Consider the following 27,876-nt stretch of genomic DNA (forward strand, 5'->3'; position numbering starts at 1 on the left):
ATGTGTTATTTTGTATTATTTAACACAAAGAAAATCACAGTAGTGGGAGTGGTAGAAAAATCTAATCACCATGTGGTAGTTTGATGTATTTGTTGTTTAAAATTGAATTTAAAAGGTGAGCACACTTCTGTTGCATACAATGTGCTTTATCTGTCACTAGAATGAAAAAACAGCTTTGATACACACATATGCACACACTAAAATATATTCCAGTAAAATTCAAATACCGGTGCAGGGCCAAAAAGTGGAACATTGTCAGAATGTGGTACCTGTTTAACGCCAGAAAATGGTACGCTGTCAATGCTGTGATTGACAACTGCACAAATCACTATAAACAAGACAAACTGTAGTTCACCCATAACATTGTATATGTTTACAATTTTAGATAACCCAATTCGTTGCTCATTAGTTAAAGTCACATAAATTTGCTGAATTGTGAAAGTAAAATGATATTAAAAAGAACTTTAAGGGCCAAACTCAGTAAATCGTACCCCGTTCAGATGGGCGTTTCCTTGTTTTCTGAGCTAAGATCATTTGCACATGCCCAGGCAAGCGCAGTACATGGTGTACCACGTTTTAATGCGTACCACAAAATAACACCACACTGGTAACCATTCCTAATTAAACAAACAAAAAGGCTTTACAGTGCCATTGTTTACTGTATTTATTTACAATACAAACTGATACTGTAATGAATATTAAGCTGGTTTAACTAGGCTGTCTTTGAAATTTGTTTCCAAACACACACACACACACACAGCAGTCAACACCAAATCTAAACACCCACAGCAGGCAGTTTGAAAAGCCTGACAAGCCAGTCAGCAAACAAACTACCTGCCACAATCTAAACAAATCTCTACAAATCTCTACAGCAAAAAAGAACAAATGGAGTAAAAAAAGGTCATTTTTTAACTAACCTGTCAAAGGGTTTGTCCTTCAGCTTGGAAACAGTTTGAAAGAAAGTTAATTCCAGGCTCACGACAAACTGCAAAACTCAAGAAGTATGTGCAGTTCTTAACTGCCTGCCACCGAACACAGGATGTTGCTAGTAGTCTTCCCTGCTAATCTTTACACTGCACTGAATGAATCAGGCAAGGCAGCACCTCTAGAATCTGCATGAAGACACTCCCTTTTCACTCCTGCACCAACAAAGGCAAATGGTTTTAGCACACCCCCCCCCCCCCCAACCTCCATCTCCCTGACTCTCCAGTTTGAAAGTTTTCTATGACATTGTTTTTCAAAACATTATTATTATTTTTTTTTTTGTATTTTGAACTGACATCAATCAATTGATAATTCCTTAATATTGCTTCGTTGTTTGGGAAAACACAAACATTCTGTCACGTTTACCTAACGATTAGTTCACCAAAAAAATAAAAAATACATAGTTTAAACTTACCGTACTATTTTCTATCAGGGCTGAAACATTACATTAAAAAAAAAAATCCAAAATACTTCCCCAAAATGTAGTGTTTTGTGAAGATCTCACATTTTTCAATTGTCATCTTGTACAGTATATTGATATATAATACTTCAGTGTAGTGTATTCGAATTAATGTACAATTTAAAACACACACACACAAACGTGAAATATCAATACAATTCAACACTGTGCTTTGAACATGTATTTCCTAGAAAAAAGAACACTGCAAACTAACCATCACTTTGAATTAAAAACACCTTGCTTTGAAAGGCACCATGCTTCTAATTAAAGACTACTTTTTCCTCCAGCAATTCATTCATTTCACTACACACCCACACCCATCCACACACACACACACTCACACTAATTTAGCTAGACTCAGTTTTCTTAAACAGGAAATGTACTACATATGCAATACATGCACTTCCTATTCACCTTTACATGCTCTGCGATCTTCTCTTCATTGTTTGCAAGTCTGAGCTGGTGTCCTATAGCCTAGTACCTACGCGGGCGACAGCTTGTGTTAATGATTCAATCAAGACAGTTTAAACATTTCATTTCACTTTACCTGCCTTCCCTGCTGGCCAACAGCCAAGGTTGCTTCTGAAGAGAATCTGCCAGTGATATAAAGTTCCGCAGCAGCTTAATCCCAAGTATGCATGCTGACAGGTAGACATGCTGTTTTGAGCAAGTGGTCTAGGCCTTTCACCATGGAGACTGTGTTTGAACAGCACGCTCTCACTGAGAGGGAATCTAAACTGGGACCTACAGGAAGGAGGGGTGGAGCCCAGAGTGAGATCTGATATGCCCAAGGCTGAGTCAGTCCAAATCTGCACTTGGTGATGGGGTGGGGGTTGGGAGGATGAGGGTGTGAATCACTGGGAGCAGCACAGTACAATCAGTCGGGATGTGCAGAGTACAAAGGGAGCAATCCACGTGTTAGTCAGTGACAACCAAAAGGGACAGTGAAGAGATAAAGAGTGAATGCAAATTATCGTAATTACAGGTTTAAGGTGTATCCCAAGTTGGTCTTTTTTATTTTTCTCCTTTATATGTTCATTTATTTCTAATGAAAGATTAAGGGCTTTCATCAATAGCTGGGGCTACATTTAGGCATGGTATGAGTGCCCCCAAATGTTGGTTCATCTTTTTAATATTTTTGCTGGTGAAAGTAGTGCCTATGGAAGAGGTGGGAAAGCTCCCTCAGCTGGTTTTACAAGCATACCTCAGTCCTGGACCTCTCTCAAGCAAAGACTGCCAACCAGGTTGAACTACGTGGTGTTTTTGTGATGTGGACTGGGGGCCATGTTGATGCCACCTAAAAAGTGACATGAGATGAAAACCCAGGCAACCAGAGGTTAAAGACATGAAAGGCTAGTGAATTAGCCGGCTGTGTCACCTAGCCTCCCAGTGCACCCAAGCAGTTCTCAATCCTGGGCCTCTCCCAAGGAAATTGGGTCAAACAGGCCTGATTTTACAGCACTTCATTAACCTCTTGTCACATTGTATAAACCACAGTTCACCTGTGGTACTGTTATGTTTGTTCAGCAAAATATCAGCTGTGTCAGTCTCAATGGAATCTATTGTGCTGATTCACAATACGCTCCTCTGCCTGCCCCCTGAAAGCACTGACCGCGGAAACAATTTCAAATGTTACACAGCAGTTTAGTTAAACAAACCATACCCCCCCCTGCAGTGCCCTGCCCAGTTCAATTTAATTGTTACTGTAGTTTCAGAGGTATTCATTAGCCTGAACAGGCAGGGTCCACCATCGTCACCTTATCTTAATCAACATTACGACTGACACCTTTCCATTAAAGGGCAATAACAAAAAAGCTTCAGACACAGCAATTAAACTGGCTGTATACATTTCCTCTTTCTTGTTGTGGCTGAATTTCATTAACGATTGCAACCTGAACAAGTTTATATTAGGGGGAAACCAGGTTTCACCCTTTCAGGCCAGCTTGTTTTTATCAAATATCCAAACTTATTGTATCCAGTTTGTAGAAGAATACCTGCAGGCTTACTAAGTGGAGTGCAACAGGTTTTGCTTACAAAAATGAGTATTAAGATAAAAACGCCACAGACTGAAATATTCTGCAGCTGCTTTAAAACAAATAAATTTGTTTAAGAAGGTTTATAAAACCCTTTATTAATATTGTGACCTTGGCAACATATGTTTTTTCAGAAGGCTTAGGGTTTTCGTGTGCAATGCTTGGAATGTAAAGGGTTAAATACTTTAGTTTCTAGGAAACACCACATTTGCTGATCACTAAGAAAACATAACATGGCTGTGTAGCTTAAAGTGGTTTATTCCTACAAAGAGACTGCTGCAGAAAACAAATAAAAACACAGCATACCTGCAGGCAACTGGCGTTGGTGGATCATTATTAGCAGCAGATGATTTCCAGGATAGTACAGCACCCCAGCCAGTATTGTTTCCCCTACATTGCTCCAACTTTAATTTTCATTCCACCTCCACATCATGTAGCAAACCAACTCCAAATAAAATAAACAGTTTGTTCAAGTCTGCCTCTTTCATGATTCTTGAGAGTAATAGAGCTTAGAATTATGAATGATGTCTTCACTGAAACATGAAGCCATTCCAAAGTAGCCATTACTGTAATCTTCCAACTCAAACAACTAGAGGATTACCATATTGTAATCGTACATTTGATATAGATTTATCTGTACAATCTGATTGAGAGATGCCCCCTCTATCTCATAATGGAACAAGAAAAACACGCTGCCTATGAAATATGGGACAACTAGCAATTGTGAACCTCCCTAATTGATTGCCATAGATACCCTTTTAGTCTGGATCATATAATCAATGACTACAGTGTCTTCGGTTGGCATCCTATCTCATGCCTTACATGAGAACACCTTTTGTCTATTTTTTCTGATCATAAATAACATTAGGTTTAGGATTTTATGTGAAGAGCGTAATATATCAGCAATGGATGGTTTCTATATAGAAATTAATAATTGTATAAAATAAGAAATCACTCTTATATTACTATTTGAATTGCCTGTACTTATCATAACTATACAGCAGTAGAACCTTAAAATCATTACTGAACTTGCATCCAAGTGTAAAAAAACAAAATCCTAAATCTGCCAAACAATCATGTTTCACAAAGTGCTGTTACATAGCAGCTCTGATATGTGTAACACACAAGGCGGCACGGCTTTCAGAACCCAGAGGAAAGAGGTCCCTTTGTTTGGTACAGATATATGAACATGCTCCACTGTGAATCATCATGCTGTACTTTTTAAACAATTGATTCTCTTGTTATGTGACGGAAAAGCACCACTTTGTTTCCCAAGGGAACCTATCCTATAAAGGCAGCATCTGTTTTAATGGTTCATTCTGAAATAACCACTTTACTGTGGAAATCAATTCCAATATACACCTCATAATGTTATAACTCAGTTTATATTGCGGGTAATTCCACAAATAAGGAAGGGGGGGGGGGCAGATCATCAGTGGGGGCAACTACACCCAGACTAAGCCACTACGCTGTGCAGTAATCCGACTACGCCAGCTCTATAAAAAGCAACTCAAATTTTGTTTCCGAACTTTTCCCTAGTTTACCAGCCCAGGTTATTTTATTGGGGAAGAACAATACATGAACTTCAAGAAAGTAGAGGACAAGAAAAACTGTACTTCAATGTTTTGATTTATAAGATCAAACATGCTTTGTGTATTTAGAGATTATATCAAATTGATCATATTCTAAGGCTTTTTAAAGACAGAGGTGTATAAACCAACTAGACAAATTATAGGCAGCTTTGTTCACAAGTCAGTACCACAGGTTGTAAAGCACTAAAGGGGACCTAAAGCAGAATAAAACAACCCAGACGTAGTTACATTAATGAACTGGAGATGTGGTTGAGGACTCTGACAACAAAAAGTATTCAAATCAAGCTCCAACTAAACAGGGTACAAACCTAGTGAATCCTCAATCTTACCTGCAATGGACTTCAGATATCGAGCATCAGGCACATATTCTATTGGCTAAAGAATCCCAATCTCACAGCTAAGAAAGAAAAATAACTTGATTTTCAATTTACAGGTTAAACAATCGAATAGGAGTCATTCTAGATTTCTCCACCCCACTTACTACATGTAACAGAAGTGGGAACACATGAGAGTTATAATTACTATATGCGGACATCAACCACTCTGCCAGTATATGCAACAGTTTAAAAACTTCACCTACAGCTCACCCCGTTTTACACACAAAGTAGCAGTTTGTCAAAACCTCTACTGCCACTCTTATTGCTCAGCCCCGTCATCCATGCTCACACAAGCTGCTCGTTATCTTAAACGTCCTCCCAGCTCTCCCTCGGTCTTCTTAATCAAGCTTTGGACTAATTGGTTAATTACGCTGCGATTTCCTTACACAAATTCACACATGCTTTCAAAATATACCACAATGAAATATTAAAAGATAACATAGAATAAGCTGTTGTCTGATTAAAGCCACTTTAATATTGACAAATAAAAACGAATGTGTTTAATGACTGATATGTTCAATTTTACTTAATGCTGTTTCTGTAAAGACTTAAACATGGCAGACAGCACTGGGGACCAAAGCCATGTCTTACGCCTGTAAAACAAAATGTGTGGTTGGTGCTGTTCTATCAAGAAAGCATCTAAAATGTGAAATGTATTAAAATGTGCTCTCTTTGGGACCTCCTTTTTTTAAATTACTGAATAGGACCTTTTTTTTGGTGCAGAAGCACTGTTAATAGTTTCACCCCTTGAGCCCTTTGAATCACAATACAGCTTGACAACCTGCAATTTGAGCTAAGCCTATATATCACCATTACGTCAACTGGTTCATTAAAATGGCATAATATACCTATTAACAATTATGTTTTTCCTAACATTGAAAAAAAGGGGGTTGTTTTGATGAGACTAATCCAATAGTTCGAATTTCCTGTAAATGGAGGAGATTGGAGGTCGAGGTATTGATTTCCATTACAAAGCCAAAGGGAATACCTCCAGGCCTGTTACAGACAGTCAGTCCCTCAAATTAATAAATTAGCATGTAATTGTGGAGGGGGGATACAAGCCTGAGGCTAAAATGAGACTACACTGATGAAAAAGGTGGCTCAGACCAAAGTTTGTAGAGTTGAAAAGGTAATGAAATTGCATCACTGGCTCCAGTTGCTGTGCAGTTTACCATACCCTGCTGGCTTTCAAGTGGATCCAAAATGGTGGCAGCTTCAGTTTGATAAGCTTTACTGTACTGCAGTTAAAGTGAACATTTCAGAACTGGAAAAATAGCCTGCATTTTTGGCCATGTCCTCAGAAGTTCCAATCCCAGGCATGTTTTCCAGCAGAAGTTGCTTTGATTGATTGCCAGTAGTTGCTTTATAGGTCACAGGAATGTTGAAAACACATCATACATTTAAAACATCCATACTGAGGTGAGTAGCAACCAACCTACATGGTTATATATGCTTGTTTAATTGTATATTTTTTCTATTTACTAATGTTTCCAATGCAATGTGAAGTCTTTCTTCTGGGTTTGAATCATTTTTACAGTTGAGAGCAGGTGCAATAAGCTGTAAGTATAGAACAAGATTGCAAGTCTTTTAGAACCATGCTTGTTCTCTATTCTGTGGTGCTAATTACTCAAACCACCAGATGCCAGAGTTGTTGTAAAGTGAGAAGTCCACTTTGCAATACTGATGTGAAAAAAAACCTAAACATTCCTAACTGATCTGCCATGTGTCAGATGGTGCGTGTATCCCTGTGAAAAGCTATGTACTGTTGTCTTCTCAGGACTGCTGTCCATATTAAGCAGAACTGCAAAACAATGTATAGGCATATAGCAACAGTGACCTATGACCTATGGCGGTGGTCCTAGACTACAGGCTCTTCACATTAGGGTTTCCCTTGACCATTTAAACTACCTTGATTAGTTTTCCCTTTTTCTGCAGGTCACTTCCTGACACAGTTATAGCGTTCTGCTTAATCAGCTCAAAAAGTAATAACTAATTGCATGCCTCGGAACTAGCCAGGCTTTACCAAGGCTCAGGCTTTCTGAGGCTTTCTGGCTTGTGTGAAAATCTCTTTATCACAGATTCAAATGGTTGGCTCTGTCCCATGAACAACACCAGCCGGGGCTGCCGTTTCTTCAATTCACACATGCACCCACTCCCTCTTTGCTCACCCGGTCTCTCTCGCTCTCTGCCCTGAAGACCACAGTGACTGTTGAGAAAACAAAACAGTCTTTCAGGCTGTTTGTTGGCAAGCTTTCGCACAGGAGGGGAGGGGGGGTACTGAATCAGGCCAGCGGGTTCCAGCTTTCAATCCCAGCGAAGCAGAACATTAAGCCCTTCCAGACAGAATGTGCCTGCCTGGTACCAGTCTACCCAGGAATATCAATCACCACGCTGAACGCATTAAAAACTATGTTATATAACATGGCTTTGATGCAGGAGGGTCGCATTAATACTTACAAACATTTTGAACGTTTGTTTATGAGACCCCAGCTTCTGTTCAGGTAATCTTACAGATGGATTTCTCAGCGCTGAAATACAGTTTCTTATTAGGCTAGGAAGTTGAAACATCTGAAACATATAATCTCAAACCATACATTTGTTGTATTTGTAATCTCCAACTGCTATGTAATTCTACAGATTCCGCATTGTGAATTGGCATAAAGAAAAAAACATGCACCCAAGTTAGTAAGAATAAGAATAATAGTTAGTATTCTTTTTTTATTTAGCACTGACCAGTTAAACTGGGCTTTCATTTTCTTTGAAGTTGGATGATGGATGCAATATTATTATTAATTTCTTAGCAGACACCCTTATCCAGGGTGACTTACAATTGTTACAACATATCACATTATACAGATATCACATTATTTTTACATACAATTACCCATTTATACAGTTGGGTTTTTACTGGAGCAATCTAGGTAAAGTACCTTGTTCAAGGGTACAACAGCAGTGTCCCCCACTGGGGATTGAACCCACAACCCTCCGGTCAAGAGACCAGAGCCCTAACCACTACTCCACACTGCTGCCCATAGGCTTATATACAGAATGACATTGACATGAGATGCATAAAAACATATAGAAGGTGCTAAACTTCCTAAATTACTGTACACATTTTATCTGCATTGTTCTGGAATAAATGGTCATTTTTATAATAGCTGCCTTAAGTGCTCTTTAATGACACGCTGCAGTTAGGTAACAAAAACTAGAATTAAAACAGAAACCTGGCGTCTGGCATTAGGAAGAAAGAATGCATTCGTGTAAGCCTATTTTCCACTCAATTGTTGTCTTCCTGCTGGAATGTCAGTGCTCGAATCCGTAGGCGTAGTTTGGAATGCAGAGATAACATGCCAATATTCTATTCCTAAACCCTCACTGAGCACTTAAAATATCCTTTGTAAATTGAAGAGAATGCATATGTTAAAAGGAAGACAACTCCTAAAATTCGTGAAAAATAATAATTATGCAACCTTTTTTTTTTTTTAAACTCAATCAAATGTTTAGTGGTGCTTAAAACAAATCCGTACAAACAAACCAACAAACAACCTACATGAAAGCATGTAAAGGTAATTCCACAGCATATGTTTGTCCGCAGTGGTATACTGCTGTGCCATTTAAAATAAAATGTGTGCCAAAAGCGTAAGAATTTTTGAAGGACTATAAGCTTTTTAGAACATTTTGTTGTAAAATGTACAGCTGGACACTGTTTTGCACATGTGAATGACATTGAACTATTTATATCGAAGCCCAGTCCAGTCTACAGTAGATTATCAACTAGCACAGGTGAACAGAAGCGCACAACCATGGCTGGGTGGACATCATGGCTGAACGAGCCTTATTGAGCTTTGCTGTGGATGTCTACATCGAGAAAATTGTTCAGCCAAGAGCAGTTTTTTTATAGATGTGAGACAGCTGCACACCGGAGATATCTCTCAGCAGGAGGGACCCTAGGCACCATCACCCCAGCTAAGGCAAATTAGACTAAAATCCAGAGAGGAGCTAACACTGGACACACATTAAACATATAAACTGGTGCCAGAGGGATGGAGAATTTGGTTCTCTTCAATCTTATTGATGGCACACACCCAAAAGTGTATCAGACGATATACTTCGTAAACCTATAAGGTTACACTTTAAAGCTACTCTGGCATTTGGACATATATAAATCTAAGTTTGCTGCTTGACAACAACAAATTCCAATTTATATATAGGCCTATACCACAAAACATCTACAACAGGGTGACAGGATGGTCGAGTGGTGACGTCACCGACCAGGAAGTAAACACACAGCAAGGTACTACGGGGTGAGTTGCAAATGCGCTCTTTCTTTATTAAATAAAATATTAAACAAAACAAAACAAAACACTTTACAAAATAAACACTTGGCCAAAATAAACAAACACAATGGTTCAAACAAAACAAGTACCATGCTGGTTGAAATTCAGCACGAGTAGCAATCATATTTTTTATATCTTCTTATGTTCCTCCTTTCAGAACAACCAAGCCTGATAAGCTGCTGATCCGCTCTTTATATATTGTGACAACTCTGAATATGTGTGTTATGTTTGTCACTTCCTCCAGACCTTTTACACTGTCCTCTAGCATAAAAGAAAGTCAAACTTCCAGGAATGTTAGCACCTGTATGTTTATTATTTACAGTGCTTAAAAAAAACATCCAAGATAAACAAACAAAAGCCTAACTCCTTTATGGATTTCTAACTAAACAAGCAAGTATCCCTAACTAACAGCCCGGGCAGCTAAGCTGCTTACCGGCCCCAAAACACCAGGACTTTTAAGTCCTACCTTGCACAAAAGACTCGGTTCTTGTTTCCCTTTTCACACAGCTCCCAGCTCATTCTCCAACTCTCCTCCACCAACAGGTTGACCCTGCCCTTTTTAAAAGGCTCCCAATTGTTTAATTGAAGGCAGCTGTTGAATCAATTACCCAATCACCTATTTTATAATTATGCCATCTAAAATGGCTGCCCATCAGTCCCATGGCCTCCTGGGAATTGAAGTCCTGTTGCGCCAGACCAACAGGACTACATTTCCTTAAAAAGGGTACAGACTGCGCAAAATCCGTGGCCCAAAATACCGGCCCTCGACCACAGTGCCCCACACCTCATCACAATATATACGTGGCCATCTCCAAATTGGTAATCACTTAATTAATTTGGAGATGGCCACATTATTGCGCACGTTTAGTTGGATGGGGAATTTTAACCCCATCCATGCTGTAAAACAACAAAACATTAGTGTTTTTAAACACCAAACAATACATTTAAATGATAATGATACAACAAAAAATACAAATAAATACAGGGGCGGGGTGTACCTCGTCACAAACATGTACTAAAAAGAGTATTGTCACTTGGGGTTTCCAGGTTTGGGAAACCTGATATAGACTGAAAAGACACTATGATGGTCTTTCTCTGTATTAAAAATGGGTTATGCTGTAATGCAAGTTTAGAAGGGGTGCCTGACTTGGTTTTTCAAAGAATTACTATCCTAGATTCTGTATATTAATTCTAGGTAAATCATTATTAGCCACAACAGAAAGGACCAGAACAGAAGAGACCATCAATTCCTGACAAACAGCGCAAGAGAAAAATACACATTTCCAGTGATTTCTTCATAGAAATAGTTGGCCAACTTGGTACAGGTAGGAAACACCAGTATTTTCTTAACTAACATATTCTTCTTGTTGCTTAGAGTCCCTTTATATATAATTTTCTCTTTCAGCCAACACATCTTGATGACTTTGTAAAACTCCAAAGTTTAAAACGCTGTGCCCTCAAAAGGTCTCTCAAGCTTGTCTTCTCTGTAGGTGCACTGCAGCACTGCTTCCAGTAGATGTTTAATTTCTTCTACACATGTGGTATTGACAAGGGGCAGAATATTGCAGGGGGGACAAGTTAATGGTTGTACCCCACTGTCCTGGGAGAGAAGACATGTTTAGTTTTAGCTTTGTGCCCGTAGGGCCAGCACAGGTACATCCTTTGTACCATGATGCTCTTCAATACTTGTGGTATTGATATACCTCATCCACATATGTTTCCATTTGGCACCATAAAACCAGTCTGGAAATCATAATATTAAACTGTTTCCATTTTAGTCCACAATTCAAACTGTTATTTCGCTACCTCAGTCAAAGGATTAGAATCTAGTAGTACCCAGTTCAACTCAAAGCTAGCATTGGTCTACTATACATTCTTTACAGTCCCCCAACTATACAGCATGTTGGCTCACTGCAGGGAACCAAGAGTAACACCAGGTTTACAATAACTGATATTGCATTACATTAAACGTGAAGCACTGTTTTGTCCTCAGAGCTCTCGAGGGACAGTACAGCCACTTCATTGGAAGTTACAACTTCCTCTGGCCCTCATCACACCTACACGCACTCAGACACAGCTTCATTAGCTGCACACTTAGCATGAAAATACCTTGGTGGTGTGAACTCGGGTCTCCGTAAAAGAAAGATGTGTATATTTAAGTGGGCAATCAGAGCTAATTAGGGCTCTTCTCCAGGTGTTAAGGTATCATATTTTGTGTTTATTGGCATTTTTCCCAGTTGTTAAATAGATACTCCTGAGTAAATAACACATTAGCGGGTTGATTTTCAACACTTTTTCAAAAATTGCATATGGTTTCTGAAAATATACTAATCTTACAATTCATAGATGCACTTAATAGTCCTTATATTGAGTTGTATGTTTTTGTGTTTACCATAACTCTTCGACTAAGCAAGTTCAGTGCATTGTTCAGAAGTTACCCAAAGTAATGAACCCATGGGCAATTGAAATCCAATATCCACAGCCCACATTACCACAGACACTCTGTGGCATGTCTGTGACAATTATAATCATAGGATTGTTGTCTGTTTACATGGTGCTGACAAACGCAATGAACAATTGAACTAACATAAGGTCCTATTTGTGTAACTTGTGTCTAACCTTATATGTGGGCAGACCAGAGGTGCAGTGTTGAAAGAGTTTGATATGCACATTTCACACTGGAGCAAAAACCTTGGCCTATAGGCATGCATAATAACCGATGGGCCTTTTAGGTTTTAGCCTCCTGGAGAAAGAGAGAAAACAATTTGATCATGCCCATCTCTTTACAAACCTCCTAAAGAATGGCTGCGGTTGTGTGGTGCAAACAGTGTATGCATCTGTCTTTAACAATACAGTACACCCTTAATGAACTATAGAATATTGTGGCAGTGTTCCCTGCCCCTGTGCGTATCTTTTGAATTTCATGTTGTCTGTTATATGTGGATATAGTGGTGCACGGGATATAAATAGGTCTGTGTAGCACGACTGATTTAAAATATATAGTTGTATTTAGGCACGGGGATTGCACAATCACTTCACGTGCAGATAAAGTATGTAGTAGTATGTGTGCGTGGGGATTGCACAAATTAGTTCACGTGCTGGGATTCAAGTGAATAATTAATTAGTAATTGAATCCCAGCACAACTGTATATATAGATGCACGAGTCACTCGGGGTTGGGTGTTCGGTGAGGAGAGAGCGGGAGTAGAGGGAAAAGAATTAAAGAATTACAATTGCTATACGAGTTGAATTAAAGCAGCACCGTACTTGTTTTGAGTTTGTCTCACCGTGTCTGTCTGTCTGTTTTGGCCAATGAGCTGTTTGTTTGTTTTTCTGTTTTGTGAAAAGTGTTTCGTTTTGTTCAAACCTTTTGTTTTATTTGTCTTAATAAAACACTGGCCTGACGTCACCCCTACAGCCAGCCTGTTCACAAACATATTTTTCTTTTTCAACTTCTAAGAACATTGGTATAATAAAACAACCACATCCTGCGTATGACTAAGCTAGGCTCCTAAACAACAACCTTCACCAAATTACAATAAATCTCTAAAGTTTACATATGACACTGCCTTGCCACCTGGATTAGGAACAGCTGAAACAGGACTTGATACAAAAATACTCAAAGTGGGCCTGTTTCCCTTTTTTCATGTTTATGCTGTTAACACATCTGCTTCACTAATGGGTCACATTCACACCTCACTCCACATTAAAAGGTCTATGCTATCATCAGACAGACACACCTTCTCTACCTAATTAAGCCTTCCACTGTGTCAAAGGAAGAAATTAAATCACATTAAGGTTGTTGTTTATTTTTCTTGGTTTATTTGAAGAATGAACATTTGTTTATAAAAAAAAAAAAGGTGATGCTTGGGAACTTGCTGGGTTTGTTTGAGATTGTTAGGAGCATTTGTGAAACGCATTGGCAGGGTCACTTACTCCCTTAACGTCTACAACGCACACTTCAAACGCTACCACCCCCTCCCCAACACACACATATCAGGTTATGCTGCTGCTGCTGCTGGTAGACACATTATGCCTAGGTTGTCTCCAGGAGGGATTTAACCTGTAACCTGATGGCCGAGATAAAACTAGACTATCAACTGTTAGACAGTTAGACCCAACTGTTAAAACGGTGCGGTCCTTTAGCCAAATACATTATTGTGATTTTTCTTTGTGTCTCTTCCAATCTTCCAATTCCTCAGACATCAGTGTATGACTAGTTCCATGGACAGTATTTTATCATTTGGTGTTTAGTAGATTTAATATTTTACTTTACTATTTAAGATGGCAAACTGATACCACCAGAGAACAAAACAAAATGTTGTGGGACAGGATTAGCGTCTTATGTGCTTCATAACAATAACTGAAAAAGTGCCTGTAAAACAATAATTTGCATTCAGTGGAGTGAATAAATATTTACAGTTTTTTTTTTGTTTGTTTGTTGATTATTTTATTGAACTGTATCTGCCGTGAAGATCTGTTTTTGAAAAGCCCAAAATGTACAGATAACTGTCATTGTTGTCCTTGAGATGAGATTTAACTGGAGTTTCCAGTTAAACAAGCTTAATTACATCAACACCTCAACTTCAGACAACAGACAAGTGTTTTGAGAGACAATTTCCAATGCTGTGTGTCTGACCTTCTAGTATATACAACCTCCCGTCATTTTTGCAGTTCACAAATCAGCTCATATTTAAAACATCAATAATAGTAATTTTTACTTGGCTGAGTGGTGTCATAAAACCATATCCCCTTGTGTACCCAAGCAAACTCCTATCACTGTTCTGCTAAACGAAAAGCATGTTCTCTGTAAATCCCAAATACACCCCCACCTCTTTCATGTACAACTTTATTTTTTGTTTTTATATAGCCTTTACCCCTCTAGATAGCAAGTAAACCTTTTTGAGCCTTACATCTCTTTCCATAAAACACTAGCCCCGAAGCCAGTCTGGTTTCTGCTTGCAAATACAAAAAAAAAAGAGTTTGAAATAATATACATAATTTAACTGCTGTTGAAGCACTGTATACTTTCACACTTGTTAGATCTTGAAACGTGAGATTATCTTCCATTACCTTCAGGCAAAACAAAAGTTCATTTTTCATAGATAGGTATGTTTCCCTGCTGGACAGGTGAAAGGATTAGAAAGCGAGGAGGACTTGTTACCTACATGCTATTGCTTAAATCTTTCCATATCAGCCTAGACAAAATGATTAACCTTTAGGCAAACACTGAACAACACTGCTAGGAGACCAATGCATACATAATAACATATTAACTCAACACAAGACTGTCCTAGTTATTATCAAGAATCACATTTTAAGATAGCAATGGCAGTACTTTGTGTGAATTTATATTGATGTTTAGCATATTATTTTACTTTAATGGTACTTTTCTTCAACCACTGAATAATTTGTTCAGGGATAATGTAGCTATATTGTATAGATTATGGTACCTTTTCCCAACTGCTTTTAAAAGAGTTAAATGAGAGTTTCTCAAAATGCAACTTGGTGTGGGTATCAAATATTACGTTATCTAAACTAATGTATTGCTCTTGTTGCTTATATTCACTTTGTACCATCTGTTTCACTCATTATGACTTTAAAACTCAGAAGTTAAAGGCACCCCTGTGACCTCAAAAGAGGATGTGTGCCAGTGATGGTCTCCTTACTCTGATTACATGCACCTGGCATGAGCACTTTAAACAACGGGGCAGCAGTGTGGAGTAGTGGTTAGGGCTCTGGACTCTTGACCAGAGGGTCGTGGGTTCAATCCCCGGTGGAGGACACTGCTGCTGTACCCTTGAGCAAGGTACTTTACCCAGATTGCTCCAGTAAAAACCCAGCTGTATAAATGGATAATTGTATGTAAAAAATAAATAATGTGTAAAAAATAATGTAATTGAATGTACAAAATAATGTGATATCTTGTAACAATTGTAAGTCGCCCTGGATAAGGGCGTCTGCTAAGAAATAAATAATAATAATAATAATAACTTAATTTGTGCTTTCAAATTCCTGTTGCGCCAAGGCCTGAGTCCACTGAGCACACTTGGGCTGAAAGCAATATTGAAACCCATGACACCCCAAATTTACAGTGAACTCACTATCACTGTTCCAGTGATCTCAAGTGACCCACTATCAGGCAACCATGGAAAGAGGCTGTAGGGTGGGCCATTGTTTGGTTGTAGTATGAAGTTCTTTCTGTGAATTTTGGATGTCAGCTTTACAAAAGACAATCACTTACAATAGGCAACCTCTGTCTGATAGCCAATTAAAGCCTTTTTACAATTCTCTATTAATTTATTTAAAATGTATCCAAGTCAAAAATTACTAATTAATTGGTGACTCACAGACAATAATGAAACAATTTCACCTACCAGACTGGAGCACTGCAGACTGCCTGGCTAGGAAAGTGCTTATTTACCACCACACTATATAAGGTAACACAATTAGAAAAGGCTAGAGATCTCTTATACTGGACAGCTTGTATTGCCTCAATTTTGTGTCACCACAAACTGCTGGTCTTCTAAAACCTAAATGGAACTTTCTGAAGAAGCAAGGAAAGCAATGGAATTTTCTCTAGCCTTCACCAAGTGAAAAGAAGCATTTACAAACCTGGGGACATTGTTTTTCTCTCTTTTAAACCTGATTTCATAAATATACAATTGTTTACAATGGTTTAATATTATCATTATTGGGACTGTCAATAGATTTGATTGCTGGTTTATTTGATTATTTATTTATTTATTTACCAACATTCATAACTGGCAAGTTCAACTGTGTTATAATGTCTGAATACAACTGAAACTAATCTAAGATGTTGCATATTTATTTTACTGCAAGTGGGATACACAACTATTTACTTAAGCTGGTAGCCTGGAAAAAAGGCAACTGGCCCTCATATATGTATGCCATAGAAAAATGTAAATTTGACAAACAGGCAGAAAGACATATACCTTCATATACCCCATACTCTCAATAGCTTGTGCTAAAGTATGTTGGACAGCCTCTGCATACAACCCAGTGCATGATACAATAAAGATCTAGCAAAAGACGATTTTTAGCAAGTTTCATCACAATTGCATAAGTGGTTCTCATTATGTAAAAATGTGTGTCTGAATGGACAACCTCCATACCATACACGCCCATATTGTGATACTGTAAATAACCAGAGAGAATTCTTAGAAAGTTTAATAGCTTTTAAAGATATATGTTAAAATGCATATTGACAAGACAGACTACATTCGCCACATCCTGGTACTATCAATAACCTGTGGTAAAGAATAGTATTTAACGGCATCTGAATATATGCTTCTGTAAATTATATATATAAGTGTGGCACTGTGGCAAAGTGCCCCGCCCCTGTGTGCATTTGTGTGTTATGTGTTGTATGTTGCGTGTGTAAATGTTGGTGTATAGTCATTGGTACACGGGATATAAACGGGTCTGTGTTTCACGTGTATTTAAAAAGTGTAGATTTGTATTTAGGCACGGGATTGCACATCACGCACGTGCATTTAAAATATAATATGCGAGCACGGGGTTGCACAGAATTAATTCACGTGCTGGGATTCAAGTGAATAATTAATTAGTAATTGAATCCCAGCACAACAGTATATATAGAGACACATTTTTCACTCACTGGTGGTTGGGTGTTCGGAAGAGGAGAACGGGTGAGAGAGAAAGGAGTTAAAATAAGTGATAAGAATAATTATAAGTGTTTTGTACTCACCGTGTTTGTTTGTCTCCGTGCACCGTTTGTTAAGTGTTTAGTCGTTTTGTCTGTCTGTTTATTTTGGCGTGTAGTGCCGTGTCCCGTGTTTTTGTCTGTTAAACCCTTTTATTTTGTTAATAAACGCTGAGTGCAACCATTTGCACTCAGCTCATCACCACCGTCTCTGTTGTTTGTGTTCCTGCTTCTGGTCTGACGCCACCCACTCTGGCCGTCTTTGTGACAGGCACACAGACAGCTTACACGTGACCTGATTATGATACAATAAATAATTGTAAGTCGCCCTGGATAAGGGCATCTGCTAATAAATAAATAATAATAATACAAATAATAATAAAGTCCTTACCAAGTTTCTTCAAAATAGGACAAGCCATTCTCTAGACATATGCAAAATTATAACGTATAGCATACATATGGAAGTATGTCCCTGTCTCCACTACCTCCTCCAGTAATACATGACCAATTTCCTTTTTTATTTCTAAGAAATGCATCTGTAATTATTCATTCAAGCTATCAACAGTGTGGAATGCGGGTTACTGTTTTCTTTTGTAGTGTAAAGGGAGATTGCCGTTAGGGTGGTCCACCTGTTTCACATGATCCCCAGCTTCAGATGACATGCATATCACTCTTTAATGTATTCTGACAATGGATCTCCTGATGCTGCTTCCTGATCTCTGAGCATGGTTCCGGTCAGTGAAGCTCCCAGACAGCAACAGGCCCATTCACAGTGAATGCTACTCAGGGTGACGCTATGCTTTACTGAGTTTTTACATAAATGTGATGGATGTTGAGGAGGGAGGTCATGAATTCTCATTTTTGCTGTGTTTTTGGTGGTTTGAGAATCAGGGGTCAAGACATTTTGGGCAGGACATGTTTAGCAAGTCCTTACCATTCAGGTTTGTAAAACACAAAGATACCGAAGTCATGTATCTGACAAGTACATTTTGCAGGAGAGCTGTACAGAGGGTGAACCCTCAATCCAGATTTGGTGGGTGGTGGGTACGAATAAAGTGGCATGACTATGCATATTTTATAGCTGGAAGATTTATTTAGCAACTGATAAATTTCGCTTTTAAATTTATAACCATCAATCTTTTCAAAGAGCGATTTTTATAGCAAATAGAGTCGATATTATACATTGTGATGGATTCACATGTTGACAATACATAATCTTTTTGTCTTCCCTATTATCAGCTGCATTTTATTGTAACCCTCTGAGACATCTAAAATCAAGACAGGGATGGATTTACCTGTCACATCACTGACATGTATAATATCTAAGATGTTAATCATTATGAAAATGAATGCTAACATTATGACAGTCTTTGTCATGACTGATTGTGACAGAAATATAATCATCTTTGGTGGTAAATCTCCCTCCCGATCTGTGAGGGCGCTAAGTAACGGGAACAGAGTACCCTGGACTGTTTGGCCTGACACTTCATTCCCAGGGTTAAAAGGAAGTCGGTCATCTAGAAAGGAGGCGGAGCTTCGGTGCACTAACTCATCAACCCGGAAGGGAAATGATGTGGTGTTCCGGAGCTGTCGCCAAGGGCCAGCATGAACCTGGAACACCACTGCATTTATCACAAAGTAAATTGTACCTGCACCGTGAGCACTAACTCAGTCACTAACCGACTAACATGTATGTGTTTTGTGTTACGTGTGGGTGTATAAAGAACAGGACTTTTGGTTGCGGGTCAAACCCGGGGATTAGAATTAATGTGATACACCACGCCATATTACTTTACATCATTATCGTTTACTGTTTGTTTTGCCGTCAGGCTTTGGAAATCATTAAACACCATTGCACCTGGATATCGTTGTCTGTCTGTTTCTTCTGCACTGCTGCATTGCCTTCACCTGCACACACTTACCCACTTTGCCACACTGATACAACACGTTTATTTGCCGTTGCATGCTTCGTAACTTCCTACCAGTAAAACTGGACGGTTATGTGTGTAAGAGGAGCTAATCAAGATTGGACACAGTATTTCTAGCATAATCCAGATATAAAAATGGTTGGGTTTTTTTGTTTTTGTTTTTTTATCTAAAAGGGTCCAAAAGTTCATCAACACGAAGGCTTAAAATATTTCACTCTTTTCAATGCACCTGAAGCCAACCATCAAACCCTTGGCACCACTACAAAAGGGATTTAAGAAGTGCCAATAGACTTCAGACTGAGTTTAGTTACTGCCAAACCAGATAAGATCAGTACCCTGGGGTGTTTACTGTAGATACCTCAGTTTAAAATCTAATGGATGAATGCACCATACCTGCTGGGCATTTTTTTCAAATATCATTAACAAAGGTCTACTCACATAAAAACGACACGGTTGTCTGTTTGGCATATCATAGCTACATATGAGTGATTGTGAGGTTAGTGAGAATGACTCATGTTTTTTTTTAACACAGTTCTTTCTTAGTTATAAGTTAGGCCCCTTGTACTTGAAGGATTTATAAACCATGCAAAACCGCATAGCTTCAAAGCCTCTAGGTTGGTTTCACACAGGTTTACATAAAATTACAGACTGGCAGTTTCTTTAGGGATGTGGTTCAGTGCTAGCCTGCTATGTTTTCACGTGTACAAGATAGTGGAGTCCTATTAGAGCCCTATCAGGGCAAAACACAGATTGACAGTTTATGAACTGTGTTGTCACCAGGCTTAGGCAATCCTAAACAGGCACTTTTGTGCTGGGATAACAGTGGCTCCTTGTTTTAAAAAGATCATAATCTTTTAAGGAACAGAAAACAACTATCACCCCTGATAGTTGGCTGACCTGAAAGCAAAAGCCATTGTCTTTAACTCTTCAACACATCATAGATCAGTTCTGTTTCCAAAGCTACTTTCAGAGCCACTCATAGATGGGTTTAAATCTTTGATGGAATTAAAAAGTACAAAGTGTCTTACACAGGTCTGCTTTGCTTTAACAACCCCAAGACAACTTCTTAATTACAAATAAACCCTCAACATAAGTGAAAAGGATGACGTGCATAAACAAAGGGACTTGATTTGAACCTTCAAAGCAAAAACATTTGTCTAGAGACTGCAAATGTAAATTGTAAAAAAACAAATGTAATTGAACAGATGAGAAGCTTTTTTTAAACTATGCTTTAGATGCATAAAAACAAGTGCTAGCAAAATAAACATTGCAATGTATATTATTTAGATATTAAATACTGTTTATAATCTGTTGCATAATATTTATGTTTAATGTAGATACAGTTTACACTGTACTATCAAAATGGTACCACACAACTCTGTAATTAGGGTTAATGTAATACAAGTTTTGCAATGTTACAGTTAATACTAGTGTAGGCTTATTATTTGCAAGGCTGTTTGTCAGAAATAAAAGTCTTGAAATCTTGACATGTTCTTTTCTTTTGCCACAGCATTCTCAATTAATTCCAACTACATAATAGTAACAGCAAAAAATACATTTCTGAATTCTTAATATAATGAAAAGAACATTCTTGGTCCAATTCTCTAACACCTTCTGGATGAATTTTCTATATGAAGCATGTGCATTATAAAACATAGATATTATTATTACCAAGGTGGTTGCCGTTACCCTGCAGCAGCGGTACACCTGTTAAATAAAGGATTTTCCAACACATTCTGATTGGCTGCTTACTCCACTGCAAAAACACTCACATGGCGCTTGTCTATTCATTTTATACTAAGTGCTCCAGTAGCATCCACACATTTAATAGCACCTGTTGTGTAAAGAATATTATTTCAATCGTCTCGCTGGGAGAATGAATGGCGATTTTGCGATGTAATAGTGACTTTGAGGGCAGGGTTAAGTTTTGATTTAAGGTTAGGTTTATGCTCCTGAAAGCATGGATGTACACACACACACACACACACACACACACACACACACACACACACACACACACACACACACACACACTTACTTTAAAGAGTACTATACCTTTATACTGTAGATACCCAGATAACAACTGTGCAGCTGAACATCAAATTGTAGTGCCCCTGGAAAGGACAGATAACATTGTTTTAATACATTTGATATCATTATTAATCTGGATGTCCCCCTTCATTCATGGCTGTATTGAGATTACACTTGTGAAAAAGAGGGCAAGCCTGGGCCAGTAACTTGACAGCCACTTTAATGGAACTACAAAAAAAAGATAAAACTCAAATATGCGTATACATAAACCACAGTGTTTTATTATTTCAGTGATACTGTCTCTCCTTGCCATTTGAACTTCAGAATTACAAAAGCTGTATACTAGGTGTTTTAATCTTGACTTTTTCTATTAATTGATTAATCATCCTATCTACGATCGATTAATCACACCTGTTTCCTAGTGATATGAAATTGTATTGAAAGACAATTACAAGTAATCACTTTTAGTGACATAATCTGACTTTTTTTTTTTTTTTAACTGTACTGCCTGTTTGCATTTCCTTCAGCTAAATGCCCTGTTTAAAAGAAAAAGATAAAAAAAATACACCAGGAGCGTATATAGCCTATTATTGTAAATTAGCAGTTACACTACAACCTAGAATTCTGTATTTAACAGATCTGTTTTTGTTATACCATAAACTTTCAAGTTTCAGATTAACAGATTATCTGAAGAGAAATTGAATGTATTGCATAATCCTGCAGACATAGTCAAAATATAGAATAATCCAAGTACACAGTATATAGGTACTGTACAGTGCATAGCATAAATTACCTTTTAAATGCCTTATGATATATAGTCTGCTCTACACTATTTTAATATTCCTATTCTCTATACTATTTTAATACAGAACATACTCTATACTATTTTAATACAGAACAAATGCTATACAAATCACACTTCACTTTTTGCTTATCAATATAAAACATGCAGTCTTATAAGGATAATCTGTCTATACCATTTCCTCTTTGCTTGTTTTGATTTTCCAGCCCAGCCTATTCAGTTTTAATGACATGTTTTTAAGAACCCAGATCCCTGGGTTTCAGTAAGAAAAGGGGAAAGTGTACCTTAGCAAAAAAATACAGAACAAAGGAGCCTGCATTTTCACTGATATTGTTGTTGTAAGGGAACGAAACCTTCCTGCAGACTGAGGCAGTTCCTGTCTGCAGCTTCATTACAGGGATTGTGCATGTCAGAACTTGTCTGGGAGAAGCTAGACACCTCCACGAGATTTGAACTAGACACTCCCTCAAGAAGAATGAGACTGTAACTCCCTCACACTTCCATTCCATGTGGTTTGCAGTACATATCTTGATATCCATACACATGCACATCAATTTATAAATGTACAGTGGTGCATATTATAGCACACTCATGATAAACAAAACAAATGGTGTTTGTTTACTTAATTTTCTTGCTGGGATGTCTGTGCTTGCTAAAGGCAAGGCCACATGATGTTCAGGGTGAGTTGTGTAGTCAGAGGAGTGCATGTCGTACGCATGTGCTTCAAAATGCTGATCCTGGCTGGCGATCCCAGGGGAGGATCACTGATCCGGTAGCTCCTGCAGGTTGGGGACAGGTACTGCTTAACCTCACCATGCTACAGTGACTTGGTTCATGTTAACAATCTATAAGTGCTTTAAAGCTCTCAATCACTGGGACTTGCAACCTTGAATGTGTTAACAGCCAGACAGACAGGAAATTCAGATGAAATAGGATTACAGCAAAGTGTCAAACAATAAGATGAGCACTTTTTAAAGTTTACATTGACCTGTCAGTGCTGATAAAAGAGAAATTATAGTAAAATAGTTACAAAACGGTATTCTGCTCAAATGGTGATCGTCTCTAAAAGAGAAGCCAAGGGCAGAACCCCACATTGGCATTCCTTTTCTTTATCACTGTATTTTTCTTACTGCTGCAGAGTCCAATGGTATCAGTATTGTCTGCTAACCTTTCCTAGCAAAATGTATTTTCTCCTGCCTTTCCAGCAATAAAGAATTAGTGGAATAACATGGTTCCACATTCAGCCCGAAGTTATTATAAGAAATTATAATGCAAATGTGTTTATTTATCCTACAAAATATGCAACACGAGTGTGTGTAAAGTGGCAGAATTCAGCAAACCAAACTGCATCAGACTGGGATAATTCTGTTGCCTTGAATGGATTAAAATGCTTTCTATGAAAAGCTTTCCATTCTGGCAGTACATGAATAAGCACATGTAAAGGGGTGAGGAAGCAGTGCAGTTTGGACAAGCTTCTTTTGTATCTGGCACTTATGCTCAGTTGAAGAGCACTGGGCCTTGGCAGACGAGAGTCAGGAGTTCACATCCTGACACTGGCTGTCAGAATAGGAAACAAAACGGCGGCATTGATACCACAGGTTTCCTGTCTCGATTGTACCAGGCAAGCAGACTAACTTCCTTGAGGAGGGGACATCTGTATGGCCTCTAGGAGGGAGGGAGGCAGGAAGCGGATCCTCGAGGATTTGTTGTTGCTGGTTGGTGACCAGCTGGTCAGGGATTAGTTTGCAATTACTGCTGAGGAACGAGCACAGGTGGATTGTTTTTTCATAAATATATACTACTGTGTTCAAGATTTATCCTCTATATGCTATACTATATATTCACCAAGTCCTCAGTCCTAATTCATCAATCACAAACATTCCTTGACATCCGGTTTTGTCTAACTGTCAGTGTAATCATGATAGAGCTCTACACCATTGGAGGAAGGCCTGGGTGAGGCATTTGTGGACAAAGTTGAAATCTTGTGAGGGGGTCAAGAAGTCTAAATCCATATTCTACCGAGTTGAGCTCAGAAGCAGGGGGTTGTTTTTTGTTAGAGGTCAGGTTACGTGATCAATCTCCCAAGGGAGGTTATGGGAGCGAGGAAAGAGCAGAAAGAAAGCCACCAGGGATTACTGTTTATAGGAACGAAAGGTGTGAGAGCAAGGCAAATAGTTTCAATATGGTATCATAACCAAACTATCCATCTGTTACAGGGTGAAAATATAAACCCCATCAAGAAAATGGATACTGTACACTCACCAAATCTGCAACCACTTAGCTTTTACTCTGGTCTCAATGGACTGCATAATAAGCACTCAAAAAGTCAACTGCTTACTTGTGCTAATAGCATTGTAAAAAGTGGAGATGCAGTGGAAGTGAAATACCTTGACAGAGCAATCAGAAAATATAGATCATTAGTTGCTTTGAAAAAAACTACCATTAAAATGTAAATACAGGTTTACCATAATGTGTATATGTTATACAGGGAAATGTTAAGCCTACAAAATGATGGTTATACACATTACATTAGATAAAGTGGAATTATTGTGTCAGCTCTATGCGCTTTTGAGGATGGAGGACAAAATTCTATGCCAATATCACAAAATGAGAAACAAAAAACCATGAGTGCTTCAGAGACCATGAACTATTATAATAAACACTGGCAAAATCACCTGACTTCATGTGAGTAGAGAATGGTATAGAGTTCATACACTCAGATATCCATTTACTTTTAAAATACAGCTGTGGTCCAGACTCTTTTAGTGTCATTTCCACAATGACCTATATCTGCATTGATTCATTGATTCATTTACGTAAATTTTATGGGGTAAACAGAGACACTTCATAATTAAATCAGCTTGGATTTTAGCTGCTCATATATTTAAGAAAATCATTTCAGGTGTGTATTATCTGTAGCTTTTAACAGTCATACAGTCGTAGAGCCTGCCAGCTACACACCGGCAGCACACTTACAAACTGACCGGTCGACCAAACAAGACGCCTGAAACCAGAAACAGGGCTCCTTGCTTCTGTAAAATATATAAAGATCAGACTGGGAATATTACCAAGTATTCACAGCTCTCCTAGCTTATTTGTTGTTTGCTTAGTATTCCTTGTGTTAAAGACCTTTTTTTATGAATACATAAATACATCAAACCATTACACAAACAAACCATTAAAAACCCTTACAAGGTGCATATACACGCAGGCAGACAAACAGAAAACAAATAAGAATCTGTCAGTCAGGAGGATTGCTGAGAGCATTCATGTTTTCCCTTGCATTCTGAATAACAATAACACAAACCTTTCCCATGACTGTGTGTATGTATGTAACTGAAGCTGAGATTTGTTTTGACATGTTGGAAGCATGGGAATCAGAATGAAAAGACATCAGATTCTAATATATAATGACGAACGGATTTGGCCTAATTGAGGGTTAAAACATATCAGGGATTTGGATTTTTTTTTTTTTTTTTTTTTAACTAAACATTTATTTCATAAGTTAATTGGCACGACTGATCTCTTTTAAAAATTAAAATCCGGTTCTTATTTTTAGTAGTTCCTTCAAAGAAAAAAAAAAATAGCCTGGTGCTTGTGAATGTAGTGCTCATTAAATTGTGAGAAGAATGGCACTTACTATAGCAAGCACGGTTCCATAAGGAGCCACAGTAGCGTCTCATCCCAGTCCTGTGAGCGCAACTCAGTCCTGACCTGAACCCCCCTATCAGTCCTGGGCTTCTCTCAAGCAGAGGCAGCAAGCTCTGGTGTTTTCTTATGTGAACTAATATTCACTGGGGGCTAAGCGAACACCCCCAAACTTAATTCACATGTAACCTGAAACAGAGATGAAAGGCATGAAAGACTTGTGAATTAAACCCACCGTGCCCCCCAAAAATGATTATATTTTTCTTCAGTTATATGATAAATACATTTTAACAGATGTACACACATGTACACACATGTACACTCAGTCATGCTGCGTGGTTCTGGTTCCAGTTTTATAAATGTCTCCTTATGACTGTCTCTCACTAGGTCAATTGTAGAATGTTAAACTACTGACTTTCATTTCCTCATTCCAGAGAAAGTCAAGTGACACTTTGAATCCACCACTTTAGTATATGTGGCATAGTGGTGGGTGGTCAAGGCTGGTCATTGGCAGAAATAGCAAACCCCAAACACAGAACTTCAGTTTAAAGCACCATGGCGTACTTTTATTCACAAATCAAAACAGAAACCTCTCTTTTTCCAGCACTCTCTCCCAACAAACACTCCTTTGTTCCTTTCTATGGGGTGTGGCCAGGGGAAATTGACTTCAGTCATTCAATTGCGACCTGGCCACATTCCACTAATAAAACAATTAAACAATTAAACCATGCCATGTGTCTGTGCAAGAGTGGCCATCTTGGTTCCCGCTTCCTTCACCAAGATGGCAGCCAACCACCAAACTCTCTCACACACCTGTGCCCCCTGTGCACAGCCTCTGCTCTGTCACAGTATATTATAGTAACAGATGGAAATAAGCCTCCCATTACATAGCATCTTGATACATTCTTGGTTTTACTATGTGTTTAATAAGACACACCTGAACTGGTTACATATACACTGTGGCTAATCAGGTTTTAAAACCTACAATGGGGGAAACTGCTAGTATTGATGTCCCTGAAACATGTTTGTGTCATTCAGCTCCAAATTCCCTCTTTTTTTTTGTCCAAGTATAAACTACAGTAAATAGTATGATGTAAACTAAACTGAACTACAGTACATTTTTGATCCCCTGTGTTGAAACAAACTGTCCTGACATGGTTGGGAGCGGAAAATGTACAAGCTTCCCACGGCTGCTGTTTTTATGATGCTCCTGTTGAAACAGGCACATGGAATTAGGCTTGCCCTGAATACATGGAAGAGGCTGTTCTTACCTCCCACGCAGATATCTACGATGAGGCAGATAGCAGGTTCTCCTCTTACATTATCCATACTGCCCAAAAATGCCTTGTCTAGAACTAGCTGAGCTGGTGAAGACATGCACGATTCATAAACTTCACACTGAGATCAGAAGTCATATGTTTACCATCAACTCCCTCTGCTCTAATCTTGGATTTGGCCTAACTTTGTTAATAACCAGAAATCAAAAGCCTTTTCACAGTTTTACAACTTAATTATTTTTATTATGACTTGATGAGAGTGGTTTCTTAATAAGCTACAATGTATTGTAAATGCAGCCAGTCAACTTAATTTGGGTGTGTTTCTGTTATTTTATGTGTAAACTCCAATCCAGCCTTTGCTGGAACCTGCTCTCCTTAGCACAATATACAGTAGGAGGTAGCAACTCCCTATCACCCAGTTCAGAACACCAACACATTGCTATAAGTTAATATGTTGTGTGTAGGGTGTGCCTTATTGTGTAAAATATGTCATGTTGTGCAGTTTGGGTGGCTGCTCACACTGTCCAAAATGATGTCTCTTATGCAAAAAGAGACATCCTACACACAATGTATTAACTTATTATAAATCACACAAATGAAGATTGTACTCAGGAATAGATTTAAAATGAAAAATATTTTTATTTTTGTTAGACATCATCCCCTCCTTTGTTCATGCAATGGTTCAGTCCAGAAACAACTGCCACAGAATAACTCATGCAGG

The 27,876-nt window shown here is 38.4% G+C and overlaps 1 protein-coding gene across 4 annotated transcripts in view; it reads right to left on the reverse strand.

Moving 5' to 3' along the window:
- LOC131736961 (inactive tyrosine-protein kinase PRAG1-like) overlaps positions 1-17,536 on the reverse strand; it is a 37,678-nt gene extending 20,142 nt beyond the window's left edge. For 2 of the 4 annotated variants that reach the window (XM_059023032.1, XM_059023006.1), the window contains exon 1: positions 918-1,167. The gene's annotated coding sequence lies outside the window, so the exon portion shown is untranslated. Of the gene's footprint in view, positions 1-917; positions 1,168-1,991; positions 2,179-17,514 lie in introns of those variants that run through there. The other 2 variants (XM_059023023.1, XM_059023016.1) reach the window with 2 other exon arrangements.
- Positions 17,537-27,876: the final 10,340 nt, after the last annotated feature.

Source organism: Acipenser ruthenus, chromosome 1, assembly GCF_902713425.1.
Source record: "Acipenser ruthenus chromosome 1, fAciRut3.2 maternal haplotype, whole genome shotgun sequence".
Lineage (NCBI taxonomy): Eukaryota > Metazoa > Chordata > Actinopteri > Acipenseriformes > Acipenseridae > Acipenser > Acipenser ruthenus.